This window comes from Varroa destructor, unplaced genomic scaffold (assembly GCF_002443255.2).
Source record: "Varroa destructor unplaced genomic scaffold, Vdes_3.0 BEIS01000003.1, whole genome shotgun sequence".
In the NCBI taxonomy this organism is placed as follows: domain Eukaryota; kingdom Metazoa; phylum Arthropoda; class Arachnida; order Mesostigmata; family Varroidae; genus Varroa; species Varroa destructor.
In genome coordinates this window covers 7,219,706-7,231,236 of record NW_019211456.1, presented here as the reverse complement: position 1 = coordinate 7,231,236, position 11,531 = coordinate 7,219,706, and the positions used below count along the sequence as shown (strand labels likewise).

General features: G+C 38.1%; 1 long non-coding RNA gene across 3 annotated transcripts; it reads left to right on the top strand.

Annotated features, from left to right (window-relative positions):
- The first annotated feature begins 1,187 nt into the window (after positions 1 to 1,187).
- Positions 1,188 to 4,868, top strand: LOC111247607 (uncharacterized). Of its 3 annotated transcripts, XR_015323371.1 has the most exons (5): positions 1,188 to 1,424; positions 1,698 to 1,794; positions 1,891 to 2,272; positions 2,518 to 3,039; positions 4,331 to 4,868. It is a non-coding gene; the product is annotated as an uncharacterized LOC111247607 (long non-coding RNA). The 3 variants fall into 3 exon arrangements; XR_015323372.1 differs by lacking the exon at positions 1,698 to 1,794 and having other exon boundaries at positions 1,189 to 1,442; XR_002672177.2 differs by lacking the exon at positions 1,698 to 1,794 and having other exon boundaries at positions 1,190 to 1,424.
- Positions 4,869 to 11,531: the final 6,663 nt, after the last annotated feature.

Sequence of the window (11,531 nt, the reverse complement as noted above, 5' to 3'; positions counted from 1 at the left end):
TACAACAGACTCTTCTCTATCTATAGATCTAATTGAATAAGCGAGATAAAATGGGTATGACTTACATAGGATACAATCTTTTTTTACGGGCAAACGCCTGTCTCTCTAACGAGCATCTCGAGTACAGATCGGTAACCATAAAAAGCAGATCCGCACAATATATAGACATTCTAAGTGCAAACGCTGAGTGTAGATCAGAAGATCATGAGGAGAAGACACAACATTATTGCTAGGGAAATACGTTAATTGGACATTCCAGAACGACCATCTTCACAACAAAACAAATACAGAACTAATAGCTCGACCAGATCGAATAGTCTCTGAACTCGAGGATGGGCAGTCTATTAAGTGGCAGCTTTTCGTGTTACCGTCGAAAAAAAAATTTCATTTATTTCTTTACATCGTGACAGATGTTTCTCTGTGGCTGACGACTATAAGCAATTTGTTAGAAATTTAATTCAATTTAAAAACTTTAAATTTCCAGATAGTTACTACCTTCCAAAGGATATTTGTAACCCCATATAGATTTGCTATTCTTGTTTGTTTTTTTTTTCTATTTTATGGTTTTCTTGTTGCTGAACTAACTTGACAGCTACGAGCTTAGTGCTCAGTGCTAACAGAGAAGCCATCGCTTCGTAAAGGCTTTCATGTATATAACTTAGATACCATACCGTTGTTAAAAGCTTTCAACTTTACCAATGAAATCATAGACGTCTGCCCTATACGTGCAGGGATTTAGATTACTGCTATCAACTTCTATTAGTAGAGACATGCTCTATAAATCATGAGTTGCTTGGGCTGATTGACTGATGAAGAACTGCGGGGCAAATATGGTAGCGAAAAGTAATTGAAAACAATGTCTAGTGCCATATAAGAATTAGTCTTAGCGAAAAGCAAAAGATGTAGCATCTTGCATATGCTCACATGAACCCGCCATATATATATATATATATATGTACTATCCATTCGAATACTTTTTAGACGCTAAATATAAATACCAAGATGAAACCTACGCTTACATTTTAGATAACTCATGTACGATAGTCGGGTTGTATTAGTTAATGATCTTCCTATATGTATTCGCTTGATGCGGTCAGTATGTGCGTGTACGTGCATACTTGGTCGATCATTCCGCCATTGGACTTTTAATATGCATCTCACTCTAATTTAGCTGATCCAGGTTCCCCTTGAAAATCAGCTGTCGAGGTCCAGTGGTGGCCAATAGATATGTTTTTCATCATGTGGTCGCACTTTTCGTTTGTTGCCACTCGACTACCGTTGGCGCACAATTGTGCCATCAGCAACAATACATCATGTAGTTTGGGGGCTGTAGTTGGCCCCATTCAGTGCCCTTTTATCATTCGTAATGTCGTTCTCTAAAAATACGAAGTGATCTGACAGCTCAGCTGAATAGTGACTAGCTGGTGAGCAAGAAATTAGAGGTTGTATATAAACCAATCAAGTTCCTGTAATTTGAAGTTGATGTAATAAGTCATAATAGTACAAACGGCGAAACTGCTGAAAATCGATCAAAACGGCTTAAAAAGCCATTTTGCGCCTAGGTTAATATAGAAATCAACGACCGTTTTCCGGCTCAAATTTGTGATTACTTATTGGATCGTTGGGAAAAGCTTCCGCATTTTTCCACCTTTTGATCCTTTTGGATACTTTGAGTTCCTGCATCTTTGTTTTTTTAGCTTGCTACAGGTATAAAATTTAATTCCGTCGAAATTATTTGCACGCGCACCTATTTACATCTAACCGTATCGCATAATGGATGGTTTCCATTAAGAGGTTAGTATGGAAAGAACATTTGGTAAGTGAAGCTCATATCCCAAGTTAAAACTAGACAGTCTCAAAAGGATGTGTCCGCCTGTTTCTCGATTTCAGTATTAAGAAGTCGGGTGTTCTTCGGGAACTCGATTTGTACATTTATTCGGACGCGCGCGAGCGAATTGCGTGCACTCGACTGATCGATCATGCCGAAACCATCTGCGCCGTCTAACGATCGATGTCCTCACCGATGAGCTCGTGCAGATTATATTAAATCGAGCTCGAATTTTTCAGGAAACCTAGATATCCAGATCACACTATATATATGTGTATATATAGCACAAAAGTAGCACATTATATATATATAATGTGCTACTTTTGGATCTTACACGTATGATATATGTTTCGGAAGAGAAGTTCCCACAAATTAACTAATGAGCTCTAGGCAAACACGCCAAAGAATTGGCCCAGTCTCCAGGAGAAGCGGTCGGATATCTTGGTGAGTCGCTAGAAATTTGACTTCATTGGGAAGATTTTCGTTTATTGAAGAGGTCATCAGTCCTTTTTTCTTTTTTAGTTTCAAATAGAATGGCCACCTGATTTCGACAAGTGAACCCACTGTGGTTTTTCTTATCGGGTTATTTACTCAGTTTTACTTTATGGATTTTCTATTACATAACTAAGTACACGCTGCCGATGGTTTAGGCAATTATAATCATTCTAGTTACTTTTGTGCCATTTCAGTGTCCGTGTATACGCACGACTACCTGCACACTGTGCACGTCCCAGATTCTCGATATCTGCTAATGACAGTCTGACAAGTATCAACCAACCACTCATCAATATTCTAGTATTATTTTTTTTAATTATTGCAGGGCAACGCCACCAGCGAAAACGCTAAAGCGCAACAGAGCAGAGTCTATCAAGAAGCCATTACCAAATCTCCGCAGATTCATGCCCCTGTAATTATATCACTAAAAAAGATCGTGGACCAAGGCTGAAATAACACCTTTCTTCTACCATATTTCCAGACAATGATAAATCGATTTCACCAGCGGCGATTTTCCTTCGTGCAACAGAGAGAGGGTAAATCAGAAAACAGAAAGCCCCCAATGATTGTCTTCGTCTTTTCGCTAGCGCGTACTCGAAAATTTATATAAATTTTTATATACACACACTTTATTTCAGTCAAATAGTTTCACACTGCCATTGGACCCACCCGCAGAATGGAAAATATGACAACAACGTTGATTGCTTCTATAGGAGGTAAGCTTAATGAAGAAGAATGGTACAGGCAAATACATGTAATTCAAAGTATTTATATTGTAGATACAAATTGGTCAGATAGAGAACAGTTCAGTAATTAGAGACTAGCAAATGGTTAGCTGAAATACAGCTACAAATTCCTTATCGGTAATGGAAAGGATCTTCAAGCGTGCCCCATTCCATACTGCCTATCCATATTTTCTACATTTGTGCTATGGTTATATATTTTACGTTAGCTTTCCTATTGTCGAGAAAGCGAAGATCATTTTTGCAAAATTGCTTTAATTGTAATTTACTAACACTGGACGATATACCGAGGAGGCTCTATCATTGTCGTTCTAGGCGTTACTTTTATTGTTAGTTTCATTTAAGTTAACTGAGTACCAGGATTAAGGAATATATTAAGATGGCAAGAACTTCTTGGGTAACGTTATGCTTGGAGAGGACAATTGGGCCTTGCTCGCCATACCTGTCACGCTCCGAAAATTGATCTTGTCAGGATCCCATGTATCGCGAAAGGCTGAAACATCAATTATCACCCTTCTAGTTTTGTTCTTGCAGTGAATATGTAATGCATTATGTGTTCGGTGATTCAGCATGAAATAGAAAAAACGTCGGTCTCGTGTCTTAAAGTGGCCTTCCTTTAGAACGGTGCGATGTTTTGGGTTTGGCAAAAGCTTGGAATCGAGTCTTGGGAGCAACTTATCTCGAAGTACACAGTTATTCGCGTTTAAATTTGACTATACATAAACATTTTCTTCTTATTTATTTCGATAAAATTAGGTAGATAAATTGGATGACAGATGGTGAAAAGCCTGATTTTACCGGAATCGAAAGAAATGTTTGCTTCTCTTTTCCCTTGCGTTCCATGAGTAGCCTAGTTTTCATCAAAATGTAACTCGTAGTAAAAAATGACCTTTTTAGTCACATTGGCGAAAATGTACAGTTGTAATATTCTATGATGTATGCTTGGTGAAGGAGTTCGGTACGGCTTGTTGGGCACCGATCCATTGAATATCTGTTAAATTAGTAAACAAAGCTAAATTACTCCTACTGCATGACCACACAGGGCAAGATGCACTGTGGTAAAAAATGTAGATATCAAATAATTGAACCCCAGCTCAATCTTTTCGATAATGTCGCACACTGCGTTGAGCGGTAAGAATGTTAGATCTTTCTTGACCTTCGAAAAGGTTCAAATGATAGAGTCTGTATCTGCAAACGCTCGAGTTTCCCGTGGCCGTCACATTATTCGGAAATTAATCGCTTATTTTTCGTGAATTTTTTCTAGGTTTTCTATGACTGCGATGCATTTTATAATAAGTGCTGACAATGACGATTGACAAACTCTGCTATTATTGTGAAGACCACCCCATACCGAGTGACGTAGCGTGCAAAACGTAGGAGGTTGCTTTTGGGTTTTGAACACAGTTCAGGTTATGCACATTGGAAAAATAAATGCCCGGTCGAAATCGATGGATAGCTCTATCTATTCTGTAATATTTATAGTTTGCATTGATTATAAATGGCAATGTGAGGACAATATCACGCAGAACGGAGGTAATAGAGTAATAGAACGCGGAGACCATATAGAAATTGTGACACTTGTTGGACCTATTTCGAAGATAAGCCTTGATGTATGTTCCGTGTACGTTGAAAAGTGTACGATAGAACGTCATTTTCTTAGTAAAAGAATATGATTTGATTGCAATTTTACTATCTAGTTTTAGATGTCTTCATTGGCCCTTGTTCGTTTTCTATTGTCTAAGGTTCTTGAAGATATTCGACATAAAAACATAATAAAGAAAGAGGGACAAAGCAACAGTTCATTGATGCTTTTATCCATAATCATTTATTTAATCTAGCTCACAATGTTTTGTAGCACTATAATGGTATAAAATATAATATATAATGGTAAGAACCAAGTTAATTTGTGCTGTATACCAGTGTACCTCTATTCTGCCTCCAGCACATACAGCTTCAAACCTATACCTCAGTGCCCTTCACTGTTGCCATATTAATCCACTGGTTTTTGTATCGTGCTTTGTGAAATGTATAAGGACCACAGATACAATCAGTGCAGCCTTACGACAATTTTACCTAGTCTCAAATTTAATGCCGCCACACTCAGCTGAGCGTTGGCGAACAGACGACTAAGGAAGTTAACACTTTGAGAGATCAAGCCTGTCGAAGGTCTAAGCAGCCCATCTTTCATCCGGTAACCTCATAGGACGAGGACCTAGCATAAAGGAAACGTCAAGCAGAGCTACAGGGGGTAACCATCAAATTATGAAAATATATAAACTGGAGTAGGTTGCATCGTGGGCTTACCGTTCAGGGATCAACTTGGTAGCAAAGCACTAGTATTCGTCCTTCACGACTACAAATGCTGGTAACATATTTGCAAATCTTTTTACTGTTTCCTTCGTAAAAGTGCGGATCAGCGAGATTAGTATTAGTTGTCGTACTTTCATACCTGTTTCCTTTGTGCATATTTGATATTTAACTGAATACTATTACTTATAAAAGAGTCACAGCTTTGAGCTAGATATTAACTATTGTGATGGCATACTCGTTTCGATACTCAACAGGTTGTTTCCTTTCTATTTTTGAAAAATATCAAAGATGATCCCAAGATCAATACGGATCGACTTCTCTCAATAGGTTTAATGGAAGCGTATTTGCTACGAAAATTGACTCTAGATATATTTCCAGAGCAAATCAGCTCAAAAATATCTTCAGAATTTAATCTCGCGCTACTTTGCCTTACCGATCTGCCCGATGATGTATACAATCAGATATTTAAGATACAAGAAATATCAATAAGCATCCCTAAAAATGCTGTATGTAAAGGATATTATTCATCAGCAATGGTTATTTGATCGAAAACGGCTAATTAACTGATGTATATTTATCTATATCTATATAAAGATACCCAACAGAAAAATTTAACGCTTGCATTTGGAGATGCGCTAGAGACATCGAATGTTGGCGTCCAGCGGTGGCTTCGGCCTCTCAGCGTGCGCGTCGTTCCTGTACAGGTGCAATCGTGACTAGAATGAAGATGCTTGTTTCCGTTCACTTTCAGTATCAACAAACGTTTTTTATTTATTTGGTTGCAAGCTTTCGGGATGCCGATGCCGATGTACAGAACGAGAAGGCCGCTCTTCGACCGATTTCGAGAAAAGCTAACCTCTATCTTGACAACTTCCTGGAAAACTTTTGGGAGTTTCTACGTCGTACATAGTATTACTGACTTCCCGTGCTGATCATTAATAAGCAACACTGTTTTGTGATTAGGACCTGGTCAAAACCTATTCGTTACCGCATCAGTTGATCGATAAAAAAAATCTTGACTTATATATGGCTGCAGGTAGGAGGAGGAAAAAACTATCAAGCTATAAGTGAAGCCATGTGTTAGCATCTATTAGCAACCGCTATTTCGATTTAAGGAAATTGTCGAACGAAACTGTTTATTTTATTATAATGAAGAAAAACCGGCTTTTTGCCGAAACAAAAATGGGCCCTTAGAATACCTATCCGTAGATCTGAATAAAGATAGGTCTACACAACAAGGACGAGAACATTGAAGAAAACATAGAGAGCGAATGCCGAGCTATCGTCGGCCGAACGAGCACACTATACGACATTTCTACGGAATAATTCACGTGATTGACCGTCGTCCTGTGACATGTTGCTTATATATTACTGGGTCTACCTTGTTAGCCCTGTTTACAGAACTGTTAGTTTAACCATAATGTGTTCTGTTGGTAAAGGTGTCCATCTACATTATAGGCCAGTTGAAGCCTAATAAGCCAAGCTATGAATCAGGCCCTTAAACTGTTAGCTGGTGTTTTTTGTAACCGCTGCCTTTATAGTTCGCATGTTTTGCTAAAGCCTCTCAGTCCAATGAATGGTTCATCGATAAATGAAAAAATACCAGGCGTTCATTGGCCTTCCACGCTCGTAGCAAGGGGTACGTGGTGCGATAATCGTCGTCTCGTTAATGCTCGTCGAGGGCATCGTGGCTCATCTGTTATACGTTTTATGTCATGTTTTTCTCTTATGCTCACGTGTTATGTTTTTTAAAAGATGTAAAAAAAAATCTAATTTAATCTGTGCTTTTTAGACGGCTGCCTGTAAAAGTTTTAAACGTAAAAATGATAGCGTAAATAATAGAATTGTTGTCGCGTTATACATACGATTTATAAAGCATATATGTATATGATATGCTGGTTGGACAAAGTTGTTTAGTTCAGCTAATTACACTCGGTCTAATGTCTGGATTTCTTAGGATGTTTCCAGAAGCAATTCGTTGTCCTTAGTGGACTAGGAATCTTCTCTAGGTACGGCAGGGCAATGATAAAGGAGTTCGTTGGGGCAAAAGCCAGTTAAGGATGACACGCAGTAGAATCTTATGAGGAAACTGCTTGACATTCGTGGCATCTCTTCGGGTCGATAGTACGAGGGGTAAAATGCGTTTTCGGTCTACCGCTCCTTTACGGCCTTTGATAATGTATGGATTTTTAATTTCTATTAGGTATATTCATCAAAGTGACAGATATACAAGTGCCCGTTATTACAATACTATCAGAAAGCAGACCAGCAGGCTGTAAGTTGAAATGTTCAACTGCTGCTTAACTTTACTTGGAAGACGAGAAGCGTCAAAGGGGTGACATGGCAGAAATGGAGACTCGTTTGTGATGGTAGTTTTAATACTGCCTTGACAACGATGACAAGTATGGTTTAGTGACTAGCCAAACAATCGGACGGGTAACAAGCACTTCGAGTTGAGGTCGGCTTGATTCACTCTAGCGATACTAACAAATAGTGGCTACTACCTTGATCAAATTTAAGCGATACTATCTCATACAGTTAAGAGCCTGAAAAGAGAGCCCCTCGAAAAAGGATACCCATGGGATATTTACACACACAAATTAACCATCATATATTTATTGCCCTGAACACTATACGAGATAACAAATAAACGAAATAGGTAAGTTGTCTGTGTGTTCAATAGATGTAGATGTGGTTGATTTTTGCTGATTCACAAGATGAAATCGACATAGATCGTTGTGATTCACTTATATATCTCCGTGATAGCTTAGTACATAACGTATTTGTATGGGAACGCCTGCTGGTCTAAACACATTTCGCATTATTAAGTAACTATATTATGAAACTATAATACAGAACTCGGATCGTTTTTGCTTTCTAATTACCATAATTTGGAAACAAGAATATTTTCTAGGTAAACATTTTGTTTCGTAGTAGGGCATCGTAAACTACGCCATTTGAAAGAAGTTTATCGTAGAAAGGAAAGGATGATAGCGAAAGTTACCTAGTCAAACCTCTCCAGAGTTTAGAAAACGATGCCACACGTATCTTCCCCGCCATTCGCCATTGGTCCTCGAAGCTGCATTGAGATAAACTTACTTGTTTTTATTACAGAGGCATATTTCGACTTAATACGTGTCAAGTACATGACGTTCATTCTTGTTAATGATAATAGTCGCCTACGATCCATAGCCAGTCATTGGTGATTTAAGTGTACTGACCAGTTAAGTTAGTTAAATAAGTAATGTTCTGCATACTTTTTTTACTCGGCGAAAATTTATACTGAGCAACACATGCTTCTCGAAAGTTGTGCTTAGTTTTTTGTTTTGGTTAAGCTGTTGCCAGTCTTTGAACTTGGTGATACTGATCGGCTTTTAGACAATGCACTAAATACTAATAGGGCGTCCGTTGTTGAAAACCATCCCGTATCTAATTGAATATTATAGGTAAATGACAACCGAGAGTGCTTTGTGTACATATATTCACTGACAGTGTAAACCGAAACCCATAAAGGCCATGCACGATAAAACATTGTTCGGATTAAGCTAGCTGCCACAGGCTTTCTAACGCTATATATATATATATATATATATATATATATATATATGTATGTAAGTTCGTTTTTTGTTCAATTAGACTGACTGTATAGTCTTCGAGCTCGCATTCATAGTTCTGCAATGAAGCAACTACTAGGAGTACGCACGAAAGGACTCATCTAGTGGTACTCGCTACGCGTCCAAGGAACTATCTTGTCGCCTTCAAATGGCCTGTATAACCATTAGCTGTTCGAAACAATGGCCTACCTTTTGAATCACTAAATCGACTCGCCTAGCGTATCAGTAGCGTTATGCTTATTTTGAAAAAATTAACAATAAATAACATAATCGTCTATAAGTCACGAAAATGAATTGAATTGTAGATTAGAGAGACAATAAAAAAAAAATTAAATAAAATTCTAAATTTAGAAATATACAACTGTTCTAGGTAATAGATTTTTGATCAATATATATATAATAATGTCTGCGAATTTTCCTATTGTGGAGCAAGTGATCTTTTTGGACGATCGTTCATTTATTTGCTTGATTTCTATTATTGCTTTGTTTAGATATGTGATAGTAAATATTCTGATGGTTAATAATTGCTATAATTGATTTTATGTTAGAAGGTCATGATATTGAATGCTGTTAGCAGCGGTGATCTTCATTTCGATTTAATGCTATTCCAACATTGCGTCCAAGTTCGAATCTTTCGTTTTTATAACCCACTCTTCAAACGACGCAGGGGAACATAGCTCCTTGTCCTAAAAATACAGAAAGGAGCAGCCGCCAAAGTTGAGGTCTGCTGAATATGCTTCGCTTCGGAAACTCTTCGTTCATTTATGAAAGGACTTTGAATGAGGTTTGACTGTCCCGAGGGCTGGCTAAACAGTAGTAGTTCTTAAGAACTGACTGATTACGCGCGGGAACCAATTAACGGCCGCTCTGTGTAGGTTGCTGTGTTATTCTTTATACATAGGTTCAAGAAAGCGTTGCAAGGGAACCTTCGCAATTCCAAACCGGACATTAAGACGCATTCTGACATTACACAAATTATACACATTAAGGAATACCTCAAATAAAAAGCATTTACGGCTAGTTTGTAAACGTCAACCCACTAAAAATTGTAGTAGATTCGAAAAAAAAAAAATAATAACATTTTCAAAAATAGCAGCGGTTATTATTAACAAACGATTTAAAAATATTGCCGTAGGAAACACTGAACCATAAACAGTGATTATGTAAACGTAAGTGGTGCAACGCGGATCGCCCGGTCTTCTTTCGGATTCGGCTGGCGACGGTTAAGCGGTTCCAGTACCTGAGCTCTGTAATCAAAACTACACTTAGCATTTTCTGTCGCCGTTTTAAATAAACACGTTTACATTTTTTTTTTTTTTTTCTTTGTGATCAATATAATAGAGTTTTAGCATTGCTGATTCACATTTTTGTCCCCTGATACTAGACACTGTTGAAGTTGTTTTTGACCGAATGGCTTTCTCTCAGGCTTAACTGGCTACCTATATATCCATTGTACAATAATCGTTCTTGTTAACTTTTCCGGAAGTCGTATCTGACGCATCTACTAACACAGTTGGCTGTAACGTACACAGTTGTACACTTTTTCTGTTAAGTTAAGGTATGTAGGATGTACGTAGAATATACAAGCAGTGCCCTCTAGTGGGACGCCGTACTTCGAATGTCAATCTAAATAGCAATATACAATCAATATATTATTAAAAGTAACAGGAAGTTAATATTTACACTTCTAAGTAGATTATTAAAAACACAATGGTCATGTTTTGTTTGCGTGTCAAGCTTGCCATTAAATCAGGCCAACATTTTATAGATAGACCAGAACAGCTTTCATCTAACGTAGATTAGTTGAACGGTCGCAATTAATGAATTTCGTAAAAATGATTCAGCCAGGCTCACTGATAGCGAAATTGCCAACAGATGATTGAAGAAACCGTCCCAATTAGGGTCATGATATTAAGGAACTTCGAAGGATAGTTAGACGCTGTGAGGTGTCCCAGACATGTATCTTTCCGTGGGTCGTTCGATATTTAAACTAACATTTGAAACATAGATGTGACACAGTGAAGACATAGATTTCGACAGCCTTGACAGAGTTGGCATCTTCTCTGAAACGAGGTCAATTGGAGCTAAATAGCATGTTCGAATCAATATGGTAATATGTGAGATAGAGGTGCTACGTGTATTTGATTAGATTTGTTACGGTTGAATGTATCGCGTACTTTGGCATGCCATTAGTAGCGCGACGATTAGCTAACTGTCTTCATTCAGACCGGCAAATGTAATCTTCATCTATTTCCTCATTGTAGCTATTGTGGCTAGTATATAAATTTATTTATCTGCAGAGCGAACTTAAATTCTTAAGCCTATTCGATGCAGTCTCCGTCAAGTATACTTTTAAGAAGACTACGTGCCTATGCACCTGACGGCAAATGCGATTCAGTCGACCAATGACGTCGGCAAGATCGGCCTTCAAGGGTCACAACAAATCGCCATAGAACACAGCGATCCCTTCTTCCTTCATTGAAGACGCAGGTTCTTAACCAAAATCTTCCCCGGACTTTGCGAGGATTCCACTTTGACCCG